Below are 27,319 nucleotides of genomic sequence, written 5' to 3' on the forward strand. Positions count from 1 at the left end.
AACTATAGTATGCATACTGTAGAAGCAATACCAGCCACCGTTTTTAACATCTCTTTCTTGGCCTATTTGATCCAATTTCAGACACATAATATGGATTTAAAATGCTTTTTTAAGCTTATGTCCCACTTGTTGAAAAAGAAAAATCATTCAACGTAAAGAGCAAGTGTCAACAATGCAGCGTACAGGAATTGCTGCAGAATAACTTCTGTTTCACATGCTATTTTAAGAAACTAGTATTCCTCTTTGAACATGCTATTTAAAAAGTAGTATGCAGTATGCAGTACACAGCTTACAGCACAATTTTTAGTAACTTGTAAGCTAGTATTCCATTTCGAACAAGGATGTAGTATGCGGTACACAGTATATACATGCTATTTAAAAAAAAACTAGTATGCAGTATATCGTTTTTACAGCACACATTTTTAGTAAGGAGTAAGCTAGTATTCCCTTTTGAACATGATATTTAAAAACAAAATAGGATGTGGGATCCAGGTGGAGGTTTCATGTGTTTCACTTGTATGTTTTACTTGTGATGTGCTTCCTCCCTTTGTTCTTTTCTATTCATTTGTTCTGCATTATTCCTGTAATGCCAACAATTGCAATAAAATTGGATGTAGTATGAAGTACACAGTATATACAACAAAATTTTTTAGAAACGAATAAGCTAGTATTCCATTTCGAACATGCTATTTAAAAAAAATAGTATGTAGTACACAGTATATCAGCACATTTTTTAGTAACATGAACGCTAGTATTTAATTTCGAACATCCTATTTAAAAAATAGTATGTAGCATGCAGTGCAGTTTATACAGCACAGTTTTTAGTAACATAAGCTAGCATTTCATTTTTAAACATGCTATTTTTAAACAAATAGGATGTAGTATGCAGTACACTGTATATACAGCACAATTTTTAGTAACATGTAAGCTAGTATTCCAGTTCGAACATGCTTTTAAAAAAAAATAGGATGTAGTATGTAGTACACCAGCACAATTTTTAGTAACATGAACGCTAGTATTTAATTTCGAACATCCTATTTAAAAAATAGTATGTAGTATGCAGTACACAGTTTATACAGCACAATTTTTAGTAACATGAACGCTAATTCATTTCAAACATGCTATTTTTAAACAAATCGGGTGTAGTATGCAGTACACAGTATATCAGCCAATTTGAATAAAGGGTAAGCTAGTATACAATTTATATATTAACATGCTATATATATAAAAAAAGGATGTAGTATGCAGTACACAGTAAATACAACTTTTAGTCAGGAGTAAGCAAGTATGCCGTTCTGAACATTGCCAGTGTCTGTGCTGCAACATAGCTCGGAGAGTGTGTGCTAAGAGCTAGATTTAGTATGTGTGTGAGAGAAAAGTATGGGGTCAGTAAGAGTGGAGTGCAGCCGTTCGCCATCGCTCCCCGTGGAAATGTGAACCAGCTGTGGCATTCTGGGGGCCGATCTGCTGGGGCCGATAACACTGGCCCTTTTGTCCATCTGCCCTGACTTTCTGACATTCTCCCACTCGCTCTCCCTCTCATTCCGCATCCCTCGCTTTCGCTCCAGATTTCTCACTCAACCGCCACTCGGCTAGAGAAAACAATCTTCAATCGGTAAGTGGGGGCTCTCGGTCTCACACACGATTGAAAGGCAGTCACAGAGACACAATACGTTATAAGCAAACAAACGGAAGGCATGCGACACAAAAGAGGCCTGATGGGTTGTTGAAGGAAACAGACAAAAGGTGGCGGTTTCAAAAAAAAAAACTATTTTCCATCAAGAACAACAGCAAGAAAACAGCCAGGGAAGCATCCAAGAATTGCAAACCCTCTGCAAGAAAGTCAGTCTAAAAACGACATATTACAAGACATAAATTAGACAAAGATAAGAAATGAAACAGATGTCATCTGAAAACTGAGCTAAATTGCTAGAAAACTGCACTGACTGTGCTAACTACGCTAGAAAACTGTGGTTGAAAAAAGCTGACCCCCCCTGAGAGTCATTGTATAATTCACATACTCGTTTCTGTGACGAACAGGACCAAGGTGGTGCTAAGACAGACCTGTGCTAGCAAAGAAAGCCTCTCAGAGATTAGCAGCCTCACCAAAATGACGAAGCATGAGGCTTTTGTTTACTCTCCGCTCTTATTAGCTTGCAGCACAGATAATTGCCGAAAAAACGAAAAAACTAAAATCCCACATTCCGTGTCAATGCGGAATGTCCATTCGGTCGACATAAACTACCTTTCCTCCCTGCGCTAGGCAGCCCCCTTCCCAGCATTCCACAGCTAAAATAAATAACCAGACTCTGAATGGTATTTTAATGAGAGTGTGGGAGTGGAACTGTTAAGCGCAGCTCTCCGCATGCCAACATCTGAGCCCGGCCTCCCTTTATGCCGCTTACAATTAGTTAGCTAATCAGCAACCACTGTGAGAGAAATATCTTTTCATAAACACAATATGATAGGGACAATCAGGCTAGTTGGAGCAAGCTACAGCAATGGCAACAATATGTGCGCGGTGCACTTAGCGGTGGCTACGTACCCTTGGAAGGAGGGTGTACGCTAACCTTTAAAGAGCAGGTTAATGTATGGAGAGAGGTTTTACAGCCAGGGATGAATTCATTACAGTGACAATCTCAGCTGACTTGCCATTCCAACCTTCTGCCTATAAACCTACGGATGGCATTTTGAAACCCTCCGGTTTTAACCTTAATCTAACCGTCGTCTAAGAGGAGACAGGTGAATATCAATTATGTACTGAGAGGTATCAATGTCAAACCGACGGTCCGAGCTGCAAGAGTCCGTTTGGGGCAGTCATGGCCTAATGGTTGGAGTCAGACTGGTACCCCGAAGGTTGCAGGTTCGATTCTTAAACCTGTCTGGAAATGACTGAGGTGCCCTTGAGAACCCCCAATCGCTCCCCAGGCTCCACAGCAAAATGTCTGCCCACTGCTCCATGTGTGTGTCAACAGTTTGCAGTGTGTGTGTGTGTTCACTACTCACTGCTCCTAATGTGTGTACACTAACTTGGATGGGTTAAATGCAGAGGGGAAAATTCGGAGTATGGGTTACCATACTTGGCCTTCACATGTCACTTTGCTTTTCATTTAAGCTAGCGTGTGTTGCTGTAGCGGGGAGTCTTGGTCTGGAAGTTTCACGCCAGCTTAACACAGTTATTTCATCATCGACTCCCTGGGCCTAAAAGATAATCTAAGACTCCTTGCTTGGGATTTTACTGTGGGTTCAAGAGGGTGGCAATGCGGTGGCGGAGATTAGTCTGCATGAGATGTTTCGGGGAGCCTTGCGGTCGAATTTACTAGGATGTTCCCTGACAGCAAGCTTGTTTTAACTAAACGGCCACCGTGTTGAAAGCAATTAAGGCCGCTGTTGAGAGCAGCGTTACACTTGCTGTACCATGAATGGCAAGTCTCCCGGAAGTTCCATTAAATCCTGAGGTGGGAGTCTGCAGGTTACACACATACAGAATGAAAGGGGGATGGCTGAATCATTCTCTGGAGAAGCGGGAGCCGCCAATAAATCTTTGCCTATGGGAAGTGTCACTGATCCTTCTTCAGTTACTCGAGCGTGATACGCCACTCACGTTTGCATCCATTTGCAAGTCAAGTGGCTCACTTCACATTCAGCACAGACAGGAGCGGCGGATAGAATCTCCCTAGGACTCGAGACAACATTGATTGATAAAAACAAAATGAATACATACAAAACATGGTTGTTTATGAACGGTTACAAGGAAAGGAGACTTACAGGTAAGAACATGCAACCTTGCAAATTAAAGAACGCCTCACTGACGTTCAGCTTTCAGCTGCACAGGATACGACGGTCTAGCCTGATGTGACCCCGGGCCACCGCGGGAATTCAAAACAGCTTAACAAACAGGTAGATGCTCCAGCTAGATTGTGCATTCCATGAGGAGAAAGTAGTCACCATATTCTGGGAATTCCCTGGTCGAAGGAATTGGCAGTTTTAGCAGTGGCTAAAATGAAAACAATAGACATGTATTGGCAGATTGAGGGAGAGAAAAAATGAAATGATAGCTTCTTGAAAAACCCAAATTCCTCCTATTCCTTCAGCTCCTGTTTCATCTCCACCCGAGGCGAAGGCTAAAAATAGACGGACTGGGAAAACTCACTTTTAGCCCCGTAACTGTGGAGAACTTGGTCTGACACTGAGCTGATGGGGTGGAAGTAGAAAAAAAAACAAAAAAACATGGGGACGTGGAGTGGCTGTCAGCTATTCTGGGTAATATTTTCTACAATTTACAGCATATTCATATAGGAGAGAATCTATGGAGTTCAGACACAAATTATGTTTCAAAAAAAGAGTTTATGGGAGGGGGCTGAAACTCCGCCCACATGTTCAGACTTGCAGTCTGGTTTCAGTCAAGTGTTCGGTCAAAGGTCGGGTGAGTCGGCGCTCTCCATGGCAACAACAGAAGAAAAAAAATCCATGCCGGAGGGTTGTTTATAACCGACCCTCGTCGCCAACTTGGCAATTGCTCTTTTTAACTGTCCATCATGGGAGTAATCCTGCCATTCCCTGTGACCCGCACAACTCTGGAAAGAGAGGGGGCCGCATGACTTCCTGTCTGCCGTTGGATTCTGAAGTTGAAGGGACACATAAGAAGCATGAATGGGGACTTCAAAGCCTCTAGGAAGAGGTGAATGTATTTATAGACAGGGCCGGCGGTAAAGTTGGCAGTAGTGCTGGAGGGGCGTCTAGAATAAAAAGCAGGGTTGCCCTGAAAGAACTCTAGTGCCTGCTGTGAGATAAAAATAACTCGGAGGCAACCGGGCCCCAAACTGATTAATGGCTCCACGGTACAATTGAGCATCTTGTAAACAATGGATCCTGGGCTGTGGCTCAACAAACATGAGCTGGGAATTGCCCTGTTGGGGTACAAGAAGCCAAAACGGTTATGTTTTAGGACAGATACATCTAAGACACCCTGGCAAACCATTTTAATGAGACCAACAAAAGATCGTATACTAACTTTCCAAGGTACCATCAATATGAGACATAATTTCAGATTAACTAATGCGTTTCTGAACTAAACTGAATATTTACAGAGACAAATGTAGGGCAGACATGTTTTTAACCATCTGGAATTAATGTTAACATACCAGAATAGAGTCAGATGGTTATAGGGAAGGGGTTGAAAACTGGATTCTTGACGTCAGCCAAGATCACCTTTGGCTATAATATCACAATGGCAAACAGATGAACGACCACAAACTTTTTTTTTCAACTAGCATCAAATCTGTTACTTTGGTATTTGTGTGGGTAACTTGATGTCTTCTAAAGCCCCTCGTGTCAGCTGAGCTACAGCAAATCTTTGTCTGTCTATAGAGTAACCATATCCGAAGAGGAGACCATGACAGAAAGCTATACTGGAGCTGGACAAAACCCTTACACACTCAGTAATACTCACAAACTCCATCTCAGACACTCGTCTAGATGAAATATGCATGAGGCACTTTAGCTATTTCCATGACACACTTGACTTCCATGTACCTCGACTTGTCTGTTGAGAAGACAAAAGATTTGTGAACTTTCGCTACTAGCGAAAGGACAGGACCACCGGAAAAAGGGAACGAAGCATGAAGAATGCCAGAACTGAATCTGCATTTCCCAAACCAGCACCACAGGTCAACGTGCCTGGAATAATAACCACGGCTCCAATGACAAAGGTTTGCACCCCTTTATAATAGTCGGATTTAGCACTTTTCAATTTCACATTTACTCCGTCCGCCCCTGATAATCAGCTGAATTTTGTACTATGGTTCTTAATTTGCAGTAATCCAGACAACATGTCTCTACGTTCTGATGACTTTAAAAGCAAAGTGATTCTGATCACATTCACTGGAAAGAGATTAATATTCAGCTGCCGGGCTTATCCGTACTGTTGCTCATTGCTAACTGAATTTTAAGAGGGCAAATGTCAGCCGTCTTTGATATTTATCATCTGGAAACCCGAATGAAGCTCATAACTGCCATTCTGGTGGCAGGAAGGAGAAGACGTGAAAAATAAATGAGGTCAATCCTTCAAAATTAGCCAGGCACATTAAATAAAATGTAAGAACTATAACTGATTGGATTATGAGGTGCATTTCAAATAAAAACTAAATAAATAGTATTACAAATAACATTAAAAGAACCCTAACTAATTACAGTTTTTTTTTGTTATGAGGTGAATTGATTTACAAATACACATATTGAGTTGTTAGTCCGACTTTTATGCTTCATGTTTTCATTCAGAAACATTGCATTTAACTGCAAACTGCAAAAAAATTAAATAATTCAGAGCAAAAAATGGTTTAATACTAATCTCACAAAAAGAGAACACTTACTTGGGTCTTTAAATCAGGAAAAAATTCACTGACTATAAATACAAATACAAGCATGAAACCATGCGTGTACCACAAGCATGTCTGTGTTTAAAGTAGCACCCTTCTCTAATCTTTGAAAAAATCCACCTCTTCTAGGACAAAGCAATCCATTGATGATAACTACTTTCATGCCTTTTAAATGAGCATCCTTTGTGTCACCGTAATCGAATTTCACTTCTGTTACTATTTTCCAGCTTGAACGGCATCCAAGAAGCAGGAGGAAACCTCACGACGGGTTGTGAAAGATCCGACCGCACCAAGCTGGAATCCGAAGGCAAAATAAAGAAAAACAAGCCGAAGAGAGTGGAGGAAAATCAATAGCCCTCCTTGAGCAGCTCCACTAGACGCACAATTATTACCGTTATGCTGGATGTTTTTAGTGAACACATACACTAGGAGGATTTCGCTTCAGAATACAGAATAAATAAATAAAACATCACTAGAAGGCACAATTTCAAGTGCAAAACAATAGGGCCAAGGACATAGCCCAGTGGGACACCTGTACTAATCATAAATTATTTTAATAGTAGTCTTGGGAAGTTACAAAATTCCTACCATGATAATAGATAGTTTAGCTCTAGACTTTTATAAATAGCACATTTTTCTGGCTAGTTTGACTTTTTCCAGCTGCGCACAACGATCCCCAAATTTTCACTTTGCCCACACAGATGTTTAGGAAGTCACCATGCTGCTTCTCAAAGTTGTTGGAACTTTCCGGCGGGAATATTCAGATGTCCCGCATGGAGCTTATCACAACATGGCAACGGACATCAAACGCCGTTCTCAGATGGGGAGAAATAGTAACATGAAAGACGCCAAACAACACGAAGCATACTTGGGACGCTTCCTTATTTGGAATCTGAAAGAGCGCCGCAAACCTTTGGCTAACAGAGATGTTGTTCCCTAGACACTTAGACGTTAACAATATTAGCTCGGGCAAATTACAAGCATGCCACCATCTGAGTTATCAAAGCCCCGTGTTTGGGTCATAAGACACCCTGATCTAGTTGTTTTGGTGAAGCTAACATTTTTAGCAAAGAAAATACCAACCTGGCTGAAGTGAAATGAAAATGAATTGCAGGGCGATTGCTAATACGTGTGTCTAGGCTCTAGTGGAGTGCTGGGATTCATTAAACTGGCGTGTGCATGTCAACGGACGTCAAACGACACCATCCGTATACCATTGAGACCACAATATCAGGCTCTTTTGGCTTAAAGGATTAGTTCACTTCAGAATAAAAATTTCCTGATAATTTACTCACTCCCACGTCATCTGAGGTGTTCATGTCTTTCTTTCTTCAGTGGGAAAGAAATGAAGGTTTTTGAGGAAAACATTCCAGGATTTTTCTCCATATAGTGACTTCAATGGGGTCCAACGGGTTGAAGGTCCAAATGTGAGTTTCAGTGCAGCTTCAAAGTCTCGACACGATCCAGCCGAGGAATAAGAGTCTTATCTAGACAAACCATCCGCCATTTTATTAAAAAAATGAAAATTTGTATACTTTTAACCACAAATGCTCATCATGCATGTCTACAAAGGTCACGTGGAAAATGTAGGGTAAAAAAACTCCATCTCATTTTCTCCTCCAATTTCCAAATCATCCGACATTTACCTTTGGCCGTTTGACTTAGTCTTTGCACGTTCGCTTTGTAAACACTAGGTCGGTTCTTTCTCCTACGTCCCGCTTGACCTTTCAACCTGATTACGTAATGTGTGGCGCATCACAGAGCTAGTGCAAGATGAGCATTTGTGGTTAAAAGTATATAAATGTTTATGTTTCTTATAAAATGTCCGATGGTTTGTCTAGATAAGACTCTTATCCTCGGCTGGATCGTGTCGAGACTTTGAAGCTGTACTGAAACTCACATTTGGACCTTCGACCCGTTGAACCCCATTGAAGTCACTATATGGAGAAAAATCCTGGAACGTTTTCCTCAAAAACCTTCATTTCTTTTCGACTGAAGAAAGAAAGACATGAACACCTCAGATGACGTGGGGGTGAGTAAATTATCAGGAAATTTTAATTCTGAAGTGAACTAATCCTTTAAGCCACTGCTAGAAACGTCTCTGAACACATAGCAACAGCTAATTGACCACATTAGCAACCGTAAAGCGCATGTAAAAATCTAGTTCGGATGTGCCCTTTTGTATTCTGTGGCCACTTTAAGTCTTAATGCACTGAGATTTCTATTTCTATTTCCAATCATTATCTTTTTCTGCATTTCCTTTTCTTCTTTTCGGCGGATATGAGTGCATCACATACAGTCACACGCTCGCCTCCTCATTCCACACCGACCGGAGCTTCCCGCCAGCACACACGCTGTTGCCTTCAGCGACACACGCACACACATGAACAACGCGCACACACACACACAGGCATGAACAACAACACCACACACACACACAAACACACACACACGAATCCCAACAGATCATTTCATCATCTTGTAGTCTACACACAGCATTAGGTCATTTGGACTCTCTTTCATGTCGCCGTAACACACCTCTCACGAATCAGCCCTAAATGATCATGACACACACACTGCCGTTCAGATTAATAACACGATTTTTTATGTTTTTAAAAGAAGTCTCTTCTGCTCAACAAGGCTGCATTTATTGGTTTAAAAAAATACAACAAAAGACTGAAATATTGTGTAATATTATGACAATTTAAAATATATATTTTTTGGATTCTTTTATGAATAGAAAGTTCTATTTCATTTATTTGAAATATAATATTTTGTCACATTATACAGTATATAAATGTGTTCTTCTGAACTTTCTATTCATTATGCATTATATCAGAAATGTTTGTTGAGCATCACATCATCATATTATACTGGAGTAATGATGCTGAACATTCATCTTTGATCACAGGAATAAATGACACTTTAAAATATAATATAAATGTGGGTCTCACTGCGTTTTAAAGGCACAAATCTCACGTTTCTGCGGAGCAGCAACTATTAGATACAACTGAGACATCATGGAAGTGACATCATTTGGAGCCTTTAAAATCAATGACATCCCGAGAACAACATTTTCCGAACGATTTCCTGTTGAAAAATAAAATAAAGTGCCTTTTTAAAAGGTAGAACCCTATTTGGTGGAAAGTGTCTGCTGAGCCTTTGTATTGATTCATCCGGGCATTGACTTTATTTAGGAAAAACTGCAGGCCGGCTTTAATTAGGAGGTGACAGAATATCGGCGCCCGTCGCTGGCGCTCTGATAATTGAGTGTGACTCGGCGTAGGGTGGATTCAGCTTCATCCCGAGCCGCTCGGATGAAAGTGGTGCTGGACATCGCCGGAGGACACAAATAGATAAATGTACCGTATACAGCCATTGTTCACTGGTCACACTGTAATAAGCCGGACGCCCATGGGAGAGTGGATCTATTCCTCTGCCACTACACATATATCACCCACTAGCACACACTAGCACTGCAAACTCCACTGTGAGCTGCAGCGTTTACCCGCGCGATAGACACGCGGCCACAGCTAAAGCCAAACGTAATCACGCCACCTTCTGAGACGCCTCATTTGGGCCGGATCACAGGACTGAGTCTCATGCAGAACTGGCAGTGGATCTCAGGAGTCTCTGCAATGTGGCCGGTGTGGATCATGCACACACTCAATGCGGAAAACTACCAAACAATAGGTGCTAATTAAATCATTCAAACTTGACAATTATGTTTAAGTGTGTTTTTTAAATTAATAGGTAAAAAAAAAAAGAATTTATTTATTTTATAAAAAATATATATATATTTTCTTAGAAAAAGTATTATATAAGTATATATATATATATATATATATACAACCAGAAAAAAAACATACACATTTGACATGCTAAGGTGAACAAAATTTTCTAAAAGTTAAGAATTAAATTTAATAAATAAAATCCAAGACGGTGGATGTAGCAAATGAAATGTCGATAATAAATACGCTAAATACCGAAAAAAACGACAGCTCGTTAAATCATTCAGACCGATTTTATATCATTTCCATTACATTAATTTTAATATTTTGAAAAATAATTATTATCTAATATATTTATTTATAAATATATTATATAATATTTATATTTGTGAAACCATTTATTTAACCATTTTTTAAGTTAAATTGCTTATAATTTCTTATATAATAAGATTCTTATATAAAAAGGTCTGAAGGGGTTGTATGTTCATATATATACATACACACACACTCTAAGGTGAACAAACAACCCCTTCAGACCTTCTTTCACTGACCCTTTGTTAAAAAAAGAAAAAGAAATATTAAATACACAATAGCAGATGATGTGAAGGAAACACGAGTCCTGATCAGAATCGGTCACTTCTGAGGTTCAGACGCCGTCTCTCCTCCAGCAGAAACGCAGGCCTTCAGAAGCCGAGCGTCTGGTTCTGACCTCTGAAACGCAGAACGCACCAGCGAGATTAAGCCCACGGTGAATCTACGGAGCACGAGATTATTAATACACGGCTTCCACATACACACACACACACACCTCCTCCACACGAGCAGCCGAGTCTCTCCTCACCCCTGAACTGCGGGAGCGCAGACACAAAGCCAGGAGACGCTCTGATGTTGAGCTCATGCATCTCATCGAGAGCTGCCAACACTCCCACTCCTGAGAGTGTGTGTGTGTGTGTGTGTGTGTGTGCGTGCGATGCACGTTTGGCACGGACGGGGAAATCGATACGCTCTTTTTCGGATGCCTGCGAACGCTCCTTGGACACGAATGCATGCTGATTTTACAGGGTTCATCGCTGATTCCGCTTGTCTTGTGTTTAAAACTCCTGTCAGGAGACATTGCAGTCATCATTAACGGGAAAAACACGTTAAAAAAACAGGAATCTGGGATCTGAAATCCTGGAACTGATGGACTTTAATCATATACACATGGTACACACTAAATCACATGCAATATTAAAGTTTGTAAGTGTGTGTAAGAATGTATATAAATATATACAGTGTGTGTGTGTGTGTGTATATATATATATATATATATATATATACACACACACACACAAATGTTTATGTTAGATATGATTAATTATGATATATACACAAAAAAGTGATGGTCTCTCCACAATAACCATGAATCTAATGCGCAACAATCACAACCAATCAGAAGCTGTTTAATGTTTTATGCATAGCAGGATTTGGGACCAATGAGATTCCAGAGTGGGCAGAGCTACACACAGGAACAGAATCCAAGTAAAGATGCATGAACTGAAATATGAAAACTCCTGTCTACATCGATTGAGAACCTCTAACAAAATCCGCAACAACAACAACAGTCTGTGATCTGTTTTATTCACACAAGTAATATTCTTATCAGACGGCTCAATTCTTTTGCACTTCATAAGGTAAAATGTAATCCACGATAAGTCTGCCTATGAGCAACACGAATCCTTTCAAAACATCTAGTAATTGAATCATGGGGCCCGACACACACGCGCACACACACACACAAAAACATGTTTGCTTGACCTTCGGATCTCCAGCTGAATAAATTTAGTTAGATTTTTCTCAGATCTTTCTCCCGCTTTCATGCTTTTTAAGATTCAGATATCTGCAGAGATAAACAAAGAGAAAGATGGCCATCCATCACTTTCAAAGCCTGTCGCACTAAACTCAAACAAGGCTGCCCTCTGCTACGAATTACTAGCACGTCTCTCTCTGACGACTATTTAGAAGAACAAGAGCACGGTGATTTACAATATTCAGGCCCTCTTAGCGTATCAGCTGCGCTTGAAGGCTGCGGACGCTATTCGAGAGTTTGTGCTGTGCGCATGTGTCATGCACACTTATTAAAAGGTAAACAGGCAGATGAAAAGCCACACAAAAAGGGCATTAGCAATGCCGATTAGCGACTTTTGTAAAGTGACACATTAGCAGGTTAAAAGTAAACTTTCAAGATAAACGTGCACTGCAGAATATGATTATTCGAGTTTGTATATAAAACTGAGACTATTGGAGTACATTTTATGATATCTTTCTACTTAAAAAAATACAAAAAAAATACAAGATGGAAGGAAAGATTTACGGATTTCAATGTTACGCGAAGGAACGCAAACGTTTTTGCGAGGGAACACAAAGTTTTGCGAGCAAACTCAAAACTTTTGTGAGAGAACGCAAAAGCATTGAAATATTGTTTAATTGCATGATTAATTCAACATGTAACTTGCAGTTCCTTTGTAATTCTTTGTGAAATTTACAAGCAATTTTTCAAGTGAAAATTCTTTTACACCATTTTTTTTTCAGTGTGGCGGAAAATTGTTGGGGAAACTCAATTTTGTTGTCTTTAAGTACCGGCACTTTATCTAAATGCTAACGTTATTGTCTTCGAGAATGGAAATGTTGCGTTTTTCATGTACAGACGGCAACGTTGTCAAAACGATCCCGCTCACACATATCCGCGAAAATGCCTAAAAACGCTGTATTATGCAGCCAGGCCAGTAGATGGCGATGTCACTTTGTAAAGAAACTACAAGGCTATAGACTGAACACGTAATACATTGACAAATTCACGTTTTTGTAGTTTACAAAGACAATAACGCTATCGTTATCAAAAACGTGCACTTTGAAAACCGCTCAAAAGTTCGCATTTCCAGGCAGTTAAATGGACAGCCAAAGTTTTCTGATTTGAGTCGTGTAAACAATTTTCCCAATATACCCAAAGCGAGAGACGTGTCCGAGTGGAGGAGCAGTTCTAATACCGCATTCATGTTTTATCCAATGCATCTCCTCTCGTTGGTTTAGTCGACTGTAATCCGCCCGCGCAGGCTACACCCTTCTGTTTGTCGACATTATCGCCTCCCCAATCACACGCTGAATAGGCAGGGGGAAGATAACGTGCAATTCATCTCCTCATTCATTCACGCTGTCTGTGATTCAACCCCTTCCCCTCCTGCTCCATCCCGTCCCCAATGGGCAGATAAAACGTCCATGTAAGAGCTGCAGCCATTGCCGAAACAAGGTCAGAATACGGAGGATGTAATGGAGCTAATAAAAGGAGATCGCAAGGTGATATTAGTCTCGGTAATCTCGGCGGCGGGATTTCATTCCCTTCAAATCCCCACTTACGTGACAAAACACCGAGTATGGCTTCATGCCTCATTTATGAGCAAAATGGGAGAATACGAAAACTTCAAAACGCAAAAGGAGGCCTCTAGGAAAACAAACAAATAAGATGACCGCCTCCGTCCTGGCACAAAGTAATCTGGGCTCGCAATATTGGCAGGTTGTTGTTTTTTCCCCCCCGCCAGAGGCAGTATTACTTTTAAAATGGATTACTTGTGCATACAGTACAATAAACACCTCAATTTATCTAACTTTCCAATTATGTTCTCAATGGCAGGAGCTAAAAAGAAGAAAAGTAGCACAAAAAAAACATGTTGTCGGCCAGAGGTGATGCATCATATCCGAACACACACCAATTCAATAAACATCTTCAGGTGGCATCTCAATGCTGCAATTAAATCAGAGATAATGATGTTATCAGCCCGAGGACAGTCGGCGTCCTGGAGGCCTTGTATTTACACGTCAAAATGTCATATCGCATGAGGGCAGGGTTGGGGGATGTTCTGCACATAGCAAATCATCTTTCCCTCTCGCTTGAAGAGACAGAGAGAGTGAACTCCTTCGCACTCGCTCTAGCTCTTTTACGCCCCGCTGACGCAGAATCCATAGCATCCCTGACTCAGCCGTGTAGAACGCGTCCTCGTTCACTCGAAGAACACAGTACAGCTATAATTACAGAGTGCCATAATCGAAATGCCATGCAGGAGTGATCAATGTGGTTTTTTTTTTACTACCTTTAACTACCTTTGTGCTTAAAACAAAACCTGAAATCATATTTAGTAGGACAGCAATAGGAATTTAGAGGGAAAATGTGCTTAATTGTCATTGCAATGATGTCACAAAACCTAAAAAAAGAAGCTTTTGTTTATGCAAAATAGAATTTTTGGGGGGTGAATGCAACTTGGATTCTTTTTTTGTGGGATTTTTCCATTGAAAGTGTTTGAATTTAAATGGAAAAACGGTACTTGAGTGATATCACTCACGCTAATTCAGCACTGACTTGAACAAAAAGAGATGTGATTTTTATTGAAAAACAGATCCGCGTTTCAGGAACGTAATGAGTTTCCAACAGAGCTTAATCACATGTTGACATTTGTGCTAGTTAGAGGCTATAGCGCTCCCTGTTTCTCTGCTGTCAAACCATTTTGTCATTCCTAATTAAGGGAGCATGGCTTGCATTGACAGGCAGGTATTTACTCGTGTTTAACCCCATCTACACTTGACTGACTGTTTCATAACTACAAGGCCCCTCTGTCCACACACATACAAATGCGGCTCCGGCTCCCAGAGGCCCATGTTTTCATGCTTGCATTACAAACAATTACACACATCCATCAGCCCTCAAACATTCCCACCCCCACCAGCGTATCTTGTCCTTCCCTCCTCCTCCTCCTCCTCCATCCATCCCCGTTCTCCACCGTCAGCTGGGAATCTACCCCCGATCCTAACAGATGTCCCCTGATTTGGGTGAAATGACAACAAAAGGCCGAGCTCTGAAAGCCATGGCTTTCCCATCTTGCCCCGAGCTTTCTGCTCTCATACAAAGGCCAGCGGATTAGCAGCTTTTAGCACATGAAAAAGCCCCTCATCCTGAAAACTGTCCCCTTAACTGGGCCCTGAAGTTTCTATAGGGTCACTATAAACCCCTTCAGCTCTACTTGGTCCCAAACAAATCCTGCCGAACCAACACCCTGTCTTTGCCCCGGCAAATTCAATCACCCCAGGCCTCAACAAGCAAGGCCCCTGATAACAATTTTAAACTAGCACATATCCCTAAACTAGAAGCATTTAATTTGGCAAATGGGATATTCAAGAGGACTCTACTTTGCATTCACAGTCTTTATTGTTTTGGCTCCCCTTAATGACTTTGTTGTTCACTTGGAGTCGCCCTACAGAAAGGTCACATGCACTCCAAGTCTATCAAATAAGGATCCAACCCTTCAATCTGGTTCACTGGGGTCTGTAAACTATCAAGCCGAAGTGGAGAATAAGCAGACCGATCACAGATGGCATCTTGACCTCCAGCCACGGATAACAGGGTGGGGACCGTCTCCACAACCCTCGTAGGGGTCATAACTCAGATTGAAGCAAAGGTGGGGCGTGTTAATGACAGATCTGCATTGTCTAAACTCCCCCGGGGATGGGCGAGATGCCCATCAACCTGGAGTGCCAGCTGGTCATCTTACTTAAAGAGCAGAAAGCAGAAAAATCGTCATGGTGGGGACCGGGGGTAAACAACAAGTGCCCTCAATGAATCAGCTAAACATATCGAGGCCGGTGGGAGGGGTAGAGGTTGGGTGGCGGGTATGTAATGCCCTCCTACCGCAATGAACGCATTATCACAGTGGCATCAGAGCTAGCGGAGCATATCATTGGTTTGAAATCCAGTCTTGCGGTGAGGGGTTTAAGCTTAGGCCTTGCTAGGGTGTGTGGGGAGAAGGTAGTAGCTCTTGGCTTTATCAGCACCGCTGCAGTACTCAGTACCCAGAGACCGGACGATCAGTCCTGCAGCGTCACGTAGGCAACTGGCCAACCGTGAGATGAAATTAAACTTTGGGGCGAGATGGATCAATCCCGTCAGCAGGGGTGGGTTGCTTGGCGTCTTATCTTGGATTCGCCGTTAACCTGTTGGACTGAATGGGCAACATAGGCCAGAGAGTTAATATAATTTACCAGTAGAGGCCATTCCTCATCTTCAACAAGGCCTGTCACGGACAATATTGCGATTTTCTCTGGGAACACGTCTGAACAAGTGCTGGATAATTCCACCAGACTGACCGCTTGTCCCTCAGGTCGTGGAGGAAAGCTGCAAAACCTAGCAGAACGAGGAGGCCGCGGCTCCTTCTGCCCGGCCGCGCGTGTGGACGCAAGCTACGGACACATTAAGACCAGAAGAGCTCATTTCAAAGACACGGCCCTCGTTCTTTTATAACCACCAGACAAATTGCACCCACCGTGAGCTGAAGAGCACCGATTTAGCACTCGGGACAAATTAAGAGGAATAAACACAATTAGCTGGCAGAGCTTAGGCGAACATCTCTCCTCCCCTCCCTTTTCTGCTGATAATGTGAGGAGCTGCAGCACAGCTGCCATTACCGCCACCACTGCATCTGCCATTCAAAACCCAAGCTGATAATTGCACTGCTCTCACTGATACACAAACTCGCCTAATTTTATCTTCGACTACGATCACATTGGCACACAAGGGCTACAATAACCACAGTGAGAGGGAGCTTTTTGTATAATTGTGTTTTTGATATTTCTACCACTCCATTAGCATTTCCTGCACTATGGCGCCAATGAATACAAGGCTGTGCGCAACTCTATTCTATCAAACGACCATTTATGTATTTTAGGAAGTGATAGAAGACACCTTACAAGGTCTCTAATGCTAAAACATGAAAGAGAGATGCTGCTCATTTGAAGCACGACACACATTTTATATTTAGCATCATTAGCTACTCTAGCTCATGTAAACAAGAGGCTATCTCTGTAATGCACGCAAATGCAAGAGTGCTGCCCTTTTCTTTTCTCTAAAGTCAGGAGAATATTTATTTTGGCATAGCGTGTCCAGAAGCTCTCTGAGGCGTTGTCCTTTGATCCCTATTTAAAATGGGGGAAAAGGTTACCGCGATAAGAGTAGAAAAACACACACCCACAAAAAAAAAAGACGACACCAGAAGGAATAACTTTGCAGAAATGAATTTCAAAACCTTGGGGAAGACACCTTACAAAAGACATTTCACCAGAACTCATATCCACAGCTCAATTCAATTAACTTTTCGTCCAAAGGTGACACAGAGCGCACACGGGAAATCAAAGTTAGTTCGCCAAACGAAGTTTTTACATCCTCTGGAAAAATGTCTTCATTCTGACACAACCAGTCTTCATTGTTTTCTTGTGCGTTAAAGAAAAATGAGCCAAACTACAGGTCTATAGACCGCGGTCACGGCTAACGGCTTCTGTTTGCTTGCGTTCCTACGCATTTGTCTTAACATCTCTCAAGATCTGACAGTGATCAGTGGTGATAAATTGTCCAATTATAGTGACATTTACAATCTACAACATCCTTGCGAATTTGCAAGTTGCAGCAAAGAACAAAGCTAGATTTTGACTGTGAAAACAAAGACCTTTTTTGCTCAAAAATAAGCTGGTACGCATTTCATGAAAGGATCGATGATGGCCGTCCTTTTCGAGGAGCTCCTAGAGTAGATCTTTGCCATCAAAGTTATAGGATAAGACATCAACAAAGTCTGAATATAAATTTCTTTTAGATCAAAGCAAACTGTTAAGCCAAAGTTTTCCCAAAAGCAAAACCACTTCAGTCCAGACTCATTCTGATACGGGGCCCCTGAAGTCACATTACAGTGATTAATGAGGCCCGTATTATCTGTGACTAAATTAATCAAGACAGTACCTGCACTATGCTTTCAGTCAGTCTCGCTAAAACCTTCACTGTATGAACACATGTACTGCTTCAAATGAAAGTAAACATTAAACATTATAACTTTGATATATTGTATGTAGGCCAACTTGTCTGAAAAAGAGCATAACTTCAAAAAAGCATTAAAATGCCATGAAAATACAGCCAAAAATCCTCAGTGTAATAGTTTTGCAAGAACAATTCTAGAGTGAACATTATCTGCAATAATTACTTCCTATTCAAAACCAAAATGCACAATCTCCAAAAAAATGTGTAATAAATTATTTTATACTCCAAATGTCCACATTATGGTGTCGAATTGACATTTCAACACAATTAAAAAAATGACAATAAAACAAATCTAAACTGCCAAAAGTGACCAGCCACAATGTGCATTTCATTGCATGCATTTTTCATTATAGTTTTATATTTGGGGTATCAGAGACTCCAGACAGAAGTAATGCAACATTTCAAAAGTCCTCTATGAAAAATGGTGTTTATGATCACTCCTCGAAGAGGAAAAGTCATGAAGTTCTGAAGCTATTGAAAGGGTACTGGGGGTCTTAAAGACCCCAAACAGAACATGAAGGAAATAAAACAGCCTAATAATCCATCTGAAAACTGTTCGACTCATTTACTAAAAAATTATGCTGCCAAAACCTGCACATAATGCTTAAAAAAACAAGACATTCCGATATGCACAAAGTGATAGGAAACGAAATCGAGCAATAAAATCGTTAAATAGTTATATTTAGTGAATAGAGACGGTCTAAATATTGGCGAAAAGTATACATGAATGATTTGACGGATTAAAATGACCATAGAAAATCATGTTTACTTACAATAGTTCCAAGCACGTCCACGTAACTTTAGTTCGGATCGATGCAGATGCGGTACGACCATATAATTCCCCTTAAAAGCGTCCTATGTTGCATCCATGTAAAAAAAAATAACTCCTTGGATACGCGAAGTTTTCAACGGGAGAAAACAGTTATCCGTGCCATGTCGACGGCGTCCGTGCGTAAACTCTCCAAAAGCGCACGAAACTCTACACGCGCTTTAAAAAAGAGCTTTAAATGTCGGTCGATTGTCGGTCCACCGCGTCCCAGAGCTGAATCAGATTCTTTTCTTCTTTTTCAGGTCCGGGACTTCGACTGGGGGTAGGGGCAGTTTGGTAGGGGTTTCTTTTGCCCCCCCTTTTCTCCCGCTCGCTCACCCTCCCCAAAACAGCGCAGGAGGGGGAGGCCTCTGCGCGCTCACGACACCGTGAATGAGCGAGCACAGATGAACTATCTGTCATTTGAAACCCTCGCTAAAACCATCCCACCTCCAAAATAAGAAGTCGAGAGGGAATAAATTCACCCTAATCAGAATCATTTTCGTTATAATAGCCAATTTGTACATATTTACCCCCTATGAAAAGAATGTTCTTGCATAGTAACCAGAGTCAACACTTGTGTTTGGAGAAAACAACAGATGACTATAATTAGCTATACATGTAAGTGTTTAAAATATCCTATCCTAAATACGTTTAGAAACTATAATAACTGTCACAGTTTTAACAAAATTAAAACTACTGAAAGAAATCAAGAAATCACACTTAAATTTGACCCAACCCTAAATGAGTGAAACAGTCATTTACATTAGAAAAAAACCCAAAGGTAGTTGTTATGTGCAGTGTATTCAAACAAAGCTCTGTTTTAGGCTTAGAAGTTACTAAAAAAATACATCACTGGGTGTTTATCAGAGACATTCACAATACATATTGTGTTGAAACACCGCAAGTTAAAGGCCTGCACATATTACAGCACCGAACAATGAACAAAGGCCTAGCACAATAACTCATCCTTTACAGAGAAGCCCTGGAGTATTGTTTACACGCATTTTTCTCTTTATTTAAGGGCCACGGTGATCTGTGCCATCATAAAGGGCCGAGACCCAATCAGCAGGAACGCCACGTAAAGCGCTGCTGTGATTTTATGTTGATTTCCCCCATGTTTCTTACTCACACTTGCCTAGTTTAATCAGGCTTATAAATCGAGCGCTACAGAGCGTCCCACGTTCTCCTGGTGGCGGAAAGCTTAGCATGGTAAATTTCAGCGGGCTGAAGAGCCATCTGAGGATGCTGGGGGAAATGATAAAGATCACTTACCACTCGACATAGCCAATCCATAAGACCATAATGAGCATTGTATGCTGGAAATATTTTCTTCTTTGCTGTTTCAGTGTGTGGGTTTGGAACGTCTATGTTGTGTAGCACTAGCCAATTCATATTTTCATATTGTTATTGAATGGCTTACTACTCTTTTAGAGGTAGATGCATAATTAGGTCAAAATTTGGTGCATTAAAACTAAGCAATTAGAGAAGGACCTGCTAAATATAGCTTCATTATAGCTACAATATTATATTTTTCAAAAGGTAAACACTTGAATTACTGGTTTCAGCAACCAAGCAAAGCAATACACAAAGCTTAATCGAATTTAACATATGCGAAGCTAATAGACAAGCAATATTAACTCACAAAAGCACTGTTTAGTGTCACAATAAGTTTTAATAGCTTCCATGAGTAGCTTCAGGGCACATATACGATTGCAGTGTATTTAATGGCTGTTTTTCTGAGGCATGGGAATGCTGAACTTTGAAGCTGCTTTGAAAAAAAACTTGCCTTTCTGAGGTGCTTTCAAAACTTTGGGCGTGTTTGACAGAGGAGGCTCGCTCGCCAAGTTTTGGGGGAAAACACATCAATTGTAGGGGGCCTCGTACAGAGCCTTGGGGGACCTCCTTTCAACGTACTACAGAAATGCAGTCTCTCCATCGCTAGAAAATGCATCATCTTTTATCTTTAGATCCACTGTGTGAAGAACATGCTTCTGTATACACAGCCCTTCGTGTGTGTGTGTGTGTGTGTGTGTGTGTATTTGTCTACTGAAAGTGAACTGATCCATAGCAGGAAGGAAAGCAGACTGACAGCTATTAGAGTGCAACTGCACTGTCTTATCTGCTGTCTGATAGGAATCTACAAAGTCCCACTGCAGAGATTATGAATTCATTACAGACAGTCCGCACACACACAAAAAGGGGTCTATATATTCACAGTGAAAGGAGAGGTCAGTGTGATCGGTATCATAAATATTAAAGTGACTGTCTTGTTGCTTTTGAACGAAGAAGAATATGACTGTTTTTCAAAAGATGCAAAGGTGAGGTCATTCTTCCCTCACAGGGAGAGCAGGTTCAGATGCTAAAATGACTAGAGATGTACTGTGCTTTCTGCAGTTAACGGTCAGTGGAACAGGGGGGAGTGTCCAAAAAAATGAAACTTGACACTCGTGGATGCCACAGGCTGCCTGCGGTCCGTTGAAGGATAACAGCAGAATGACTTTTAAAAGGCAAAAGCATTTTTCAAAACTAAAAGCGAAAAGCAAACAACATTCATTTTATGAGGAGTAGAACCGTTGAGGCAGTGGATTTCAGATGATGCCAAAGAGACTAAAAGAAAATGGATTTAGAAATTGTTTACCTAAAAATATAGGTAAAATATACGTTTCAAAGCCAGACGAGTTTCTATCTTCCAGGAACACAAATGGAATTTATAGCAGATTGTTTTTCCTTTTTTTCCATAAAAAATAAAAAATAAAAACATACACTGACTGTATTCATCTTTTGAAAGGAAATATAAAGTATTAATTACTCTAAATCGCATGCACTATATTCCTTCAAGAGCTTAGGGACAGAGCAAAATCATTTATAATTGAATGTAAAAGTATGTTATTATTAAAATCTCTCAGCTCTCAAATTTCAGTTGCATATTCAAATGAGTGAAGGTGTCAAATGCTGGTGCAACATGTATATCTGAATGTGCACAAATATGGTTATCAGATAATGTGACTTGAAATATCAAGTCATTTATGGACTACACTTATTTTGCACTTTCTGGAATTTGACTGGCCTTGATCATTGTATGCGTTATTATATCATTATTATTAATAATACAAACAGGAAAATGTATTTAGTTATGATAAGTAAAAAAATGAAGGCATGTATTCACTAAATACATATATTCACTACATGCATTCACTAAATATATATTATTCACTAAAACAAACAGGAGAGAAAACGGAGGAGGCCCTCGCTCGCCACGTTATAGGGGGAAACACATCAATTGTAGGGGGCCTCATACAGAGCCTTGGGGGACCTCCTTTTAACACACTGCAGAAATGCGGTCTCTCCATTGCATATTCAAATGAGTGTAATTAACCACAATTGGTGTCAAATGTTGGTGCAACATGTTCCTGTGGAATATTTGAATGTGCACAAATATGGTTATTGGATACTGTGACTTGAAAGTCATTTATGGACTACACTTATTTAGCACTTTTATTGTCCTTTCTGGAATTGACTGGCTTTGATCACTTTATGCGTTTGTTGTAAATAAGCAGCTTGAACATTCTGCTGAATATCTTGTTTTGTGTTTTACAGAAGAAAAAAAGACATCTGGGTTTTGAACGACATGAGGGTGAGTAAATTATGAAAGGATTTCCATTTACTAAAACACGTGAGGGGAGAAGTCAGGCTACAGAAAGACAGTAACGGAAAGAAAGGTGAACTCAGGAGTGAGAGAGATGTGTGTGTGTTCAGTGAGCTGTAAAGGATGGCAGGTTGCCTCTGCTCTGTGCCGTGGATGTGTTGGCCTTATTTGGAGTCAGAGACTCTCTGGTTGTTTACCCAGCAGGTCAGAGGGCCGCTACACCGCAGCACTGCAGTGCAAACACTCCGCCTGCCACCGAGAGGAACTCATCAGCACATATCTGCTCCAGCCTGACACACACACACACACTATATCACAAGATTTATCTCATACAAACACTTCGGCTGTAAAGGCTAGGTGATATAGCTAATAATATCTTACCAAAAAGACCCTGTTGCAAAATAGATTCAAAATGACTAATACAAGCAGCAAAAAAGGCCCATTCACTTTTTTTTAAGGCCCATTCACACCAAGAATGATAAATAACTATAACGATATCGTTCTGTTTATTATAATCTTGCACTGCAGTTTTGTGGTCTGTGATCTGAAAGCAGAATGGATTCTGATTGGCTGTCAATATTTATATAATTTATCAGCTGAAAAAACAAACACTCAAAGTGATTCCAACCATGTTGTTTCTCTTTGCCGTTATTGTTATAGTTGCGATGTGGACTCGCTATTCATTCACATTTATAAATGATATTGTTATAGTTATCGTTCTTGGTGTGAATGGGCCCTTACACAGTATTAAATTAACAAAAGTTTATAATAAGTGATACTTTTTTTTTTGAATATTTAATGATAAAAATGGTAATAGTAACAATTTAACAATAAAAATATTTAACAGGAAAATGTCTTTAAGTTAAAATAAGTAAAATAAATAAAATAAAAGGCATGTTTTGCACAGTATTAACTAATACAAATAGAGGAGAAAAACAATGTAAGCCCTCGCTCACCACGTATTAGGGTGAAAATACATCAATTGCAGGGGCCCTCGTACAGAGCCTTGGGGGACCTCCTTTCAACGTACTACAGAAATGCAGTCTCTCCATCGCCAGGAAATGCATCAGCTTTTATCTTCAGATTCACTGTGTGAAGAACACACTTCTGAATACACAGCCTCTCGTGTGTGTGTGTGTGTGTGTGTGTGTCTATTTGTCTCCTGAAAGTGAACTGATCCATAGTCAGGAAGGAAAGCAGACTGACAGCTATTAGAGTGCAACTGCACAGTCTTATCTGCTGTCTGATAGGAATCTACAAAGACCATGTTTTATACAGTTTACAACAAATAATAATAATAAAAAAACAACAATAAATATAATTAATAAGGAAAATTCATTGTGGAAATGTCACAAATGTCCGAATGCACGCTTCTTAAAGTGTAACATTTCTTGCAATAACCACAATGTTGGTTGATTGTAAATTTCTACCAACAAAACAAACACTCTCTGTCCATCTCTTCTCTATTGCAGCTTGTGTTGGTGTGTTTGTGACACAGGGTCTGTCCTGTGAACACAATGGAGGGCCAAAGCAAACAGGCCCCGTGTTGCAGAGGCTCCCACGCCTGCAGGATTTGCCCACGATGCACTGTGCCCTCGAGCGACTCTAACTCAGTCTGGCACGGCAGATCTCCAGCATTCAGACCCGGATCAGACCTGCGACACACTTCAGCCCGGATATCAATAGAGCTCACGGCACATCCACACCCATTCCAGCTTCACTGCAAAAATACTCACAAATAAAGTCACGAAGAACCCCCGAAGCGTGTCAAGTTCATTGCAATGGTCAAAATGTTGGTAAATACCACCAAAAATAATCAGAGCACTGATAATTGCTGGCGTTTAAAATTGGTAGACGTGACAGAGAGAAGCGACCTAATGTGTGTAGTAAAGATTAATCGCTTTGGTTAATTGTGATCCTGGCTGACGGAGAGCAGCAGAAACAAGACCCAAGCGGACGCGGTTCTCGTGTTCAGTGAGCACGCATACAGATAAATGCTGTTTACCGGCGGCGAGGGGAAGATGTGGAGGGTAATAAAGCAGAAATGAGCTCTTTACCCGTATCTCAGCTCTACAGTGGTACGGCATGCAATATTCAGCCGATCGCATTGCTCTCACTCGCAAATAGCCTGTGGCGATGAGTCCAGATGTGCTGACCTTCTCTGCTCTCCACTTGTTGAGAAGAAACAGGCACCGGCCGCAAATAATCTGAGCAAACTCGAGAGCCTCGTATCTTTGACAGACGGTCAATGACAGCACACAAGCAGCACATACTCAAGCATCTCTGTGTGAGACACATCACTGAAACAAAACGAGAAATAACACACACTACCTAAGCACTTAATGTTTTTCTTTGTGTGTGTGTGAGTACCAAAAATAAACAGATATTCCCAATAACTACCTTTATGAACAAAAGGAAGGCAAAAAAAAAAGAAATGTTGCCTCAAAGCGTTCGTAAATATACATTAAATCATATAATATCACATTAGGATGCACACTAAGCCTGTAATGATGTGATCAAACAGGAAAAAGCACGTCAATAATGCTAGATGACAGCCTAGATGATGTGATAAAAATATAAAACACAAAGGAATTACCACTCTTAAAATTATATAAGCTTACGTTAAACCTAAATTAACCATAAATCCACTCTAAAACTAGCTTATTTTTCTTTACAATAACAGAAAGGTTAATATGGTCAGATGGTGTTCGAGCTCATGAAGGTTTTTACCTCTCTGCTGTTTTAATATTCCTTCTGCTTCATTCTTCGGCTGGTTTTAGTGGCGTTTTCTTCAGCAGCCTCGGTTGCACCTTGAGTAAAAGAGGAGAAGGAAAGAGAGGAGAAAGAACGTTCAACGAAATGCCACAACATTTTGAGTTCCTGTTGCGATGCAATGCAATTATGTTGCATTATGATTTGCAGACACATTTTACAATGCAAGACATACCAAATCGAGCGTCCTCGTCTTTTAAACGTTCAATGAAACGCCACTTTCGCTAGTTTAACGCAAAGTCAAGTCAAGTCAAGTCAAGTATATTTGTATAGCGCTTTTCACAATACAGATTGTATCAAAGCAGCTTCACAGTATTAAATTAAAATAATACAACAAGGTTTGTTTCTAGTGGAATTTATTGATAAAATCAAATTAGATATCAAATTAGATATCCAGAATATCCCCAACTGAGCAAGCCAAAGGCAACAGTGGCAAGGAACCGAAAAACTCCATCAAGTGACCTAATAGTGTCCTAAAACTCCATCAGGTGACCCAATGGAGAAAAAAAAACCTTGGGAGAACCCAGGCTCAGTCGGGGGCCAGTTCTCCTCTGGCGTTTATTAACTAGAGGCCGGATTGTAATTTGGACTGTAAGATTAAAAATATTATATGAATGCCTGGCTGAAGAGATGCGACTTTAATCTAGTTTTAAACTGGGAGAGCGAGTCTGAGCAACGAACAGTATCAGGAAGGCTATTCCAGAGTTTTGGAGCTAAATGTGAAAATGCTCTCCCTCCTTTGGTGGTTCTGGATATCCTAGGTATGACCAAAAGCCTTGAATTTAGTGATCTTAAAGAGCGCGATGGATTATAGGGCGATAGAAGATCCGTTAAATAGACTGGAGCTAAGCCGTTTAGGGCTTTATAAGTCAGTAGCAATACCTTGTAATTAATACGGAACTTTATAGGTAACCAATGCAGTGATGATAAAATCGGTGTTATATGATCATATTTTCTTGATCTAGTAAGAACTCTAGCGGCGGCATTTTGGACTAACTGTAGCTTGTTAATTGAGGATGCAGGACAACCGGCTAATAAAGCATTACAGTAATCTAGTCTCGAGGTCATGAATGCATGAACTAACTTTTCTGCATCAGAAACTGATAGCATATTACGTAGCTTAGCAATGTTTCTAAGGTGGAAAAAGGCGGTTTTTGTAACATATGAAATATGATTTTTGAAAGACAGGTTGCAATCGAGTATAACACCCAGGTCTTTTACTGTAGAGGATAAAGTAACAGGACATCCTACTATATTAAAGTTGTATTGCGAGAGGTTTTGTGGGCGGTTTTTTGAACCGATAAGTAGTACCTCTGTTTTGTCTGGATTTAATAAAAGAAAATTACGCGTCATCCAATCTTTTATATCTTTAACACACTCTGTCAATTTGGATAATTTATCGTTTTCATCTGGCCGTGATGAAATATATATTTGAGTGTCATCAGCATAACAATGGAAACTAATTCCATGTTTCCTTATAATGCAAACACAACAGTAACAGACTTTGAGCTCCTGTTGTGAAGCAAAGTATACTTGTGCTGTATTACGAATGCAGGAACATTTTACAACGCAAAACACACAAAATCAAGCATCCTCGCATTGTAAACGTTTAACTAATTGCCACTTTTGCCAATTTATCGCAAACACAACATTCTGAGTTCCTGTTAAGATGCAATGCATTATGTTGCATTATGACTTGCAGACACATTTTATAATGCAAAAACACACCAAAACGAGCATCCCCGCCTTTTAAACGTTCAACTAAACGGCAGTTTCGTTAGTTTATCGCAAACAAAGCAGTAACTAGAGTTTTGAGCTCCTGTTGCGATGCAATTCATACTTGTGTCGTATTACGAATGCAGGCACATTTTAAAACGCAAAACACACAAAATCAAGCATCCTCGCATTGTAAACGTTTACCGAAAAGCCACTTTTGCTAATTTATCGCAAACACAACATTCTGAGCTCCTGTTGCGATGCAATGCATTTTGTTACATTATGATTTGCAGACACATTTTATAATGCAAAAACACACCAAAACGAGCATCCTCGCCTTTTAAACGTTCAACTAAACGGCACTTTCATTAGTTTATCGCAAAC

At 40.4% G+C, this 27,319-nt stretch overlaps 1 protein-coding gene across 7 annotated transcripts in view; it reads right to left on the reverse strand.

Moving 5' to 3' along the window:
• The window catches only part of ptprsa (protein tyrosine phosphatase receptor type Sa), a 212,311-nt gene that overhangs the window by 135,695 nt on the left and 49,297 nt on the right, over positions 1 to 27,319 (reverse strand). For 6 of the 7 annotated variants that reach the window (XM_084415711.1, XM_084415709.1, XM_084415710.1 and 3 more), the window contains one exon: positions 25,178 to 25,257. The gene's annotated coding sequence lies outside the window, so the exon portion shown is untranslated. Of the gene's footprint in view, positions 1 to 18,763; positions 19,145 to 25,177; positions 25,258 to 27,319 lie in introns of those variants that run through there. The other variant, XM_084415706.1, reaches the window with a different exon arrangement.

Source organism: Rutilus rutilus (genome assembly GCF_951802725.1).
Source record: "Rutilus rutilus genome assembly, chromosome: 8".
Classification (NCBI taxonomy): domain Eukaryota; kingdom Metazoa; phylum Chordata; class Actinopteri; order Cypriniformes; family Leuciscidae; genus Rutilus; species Rutilus rutilus.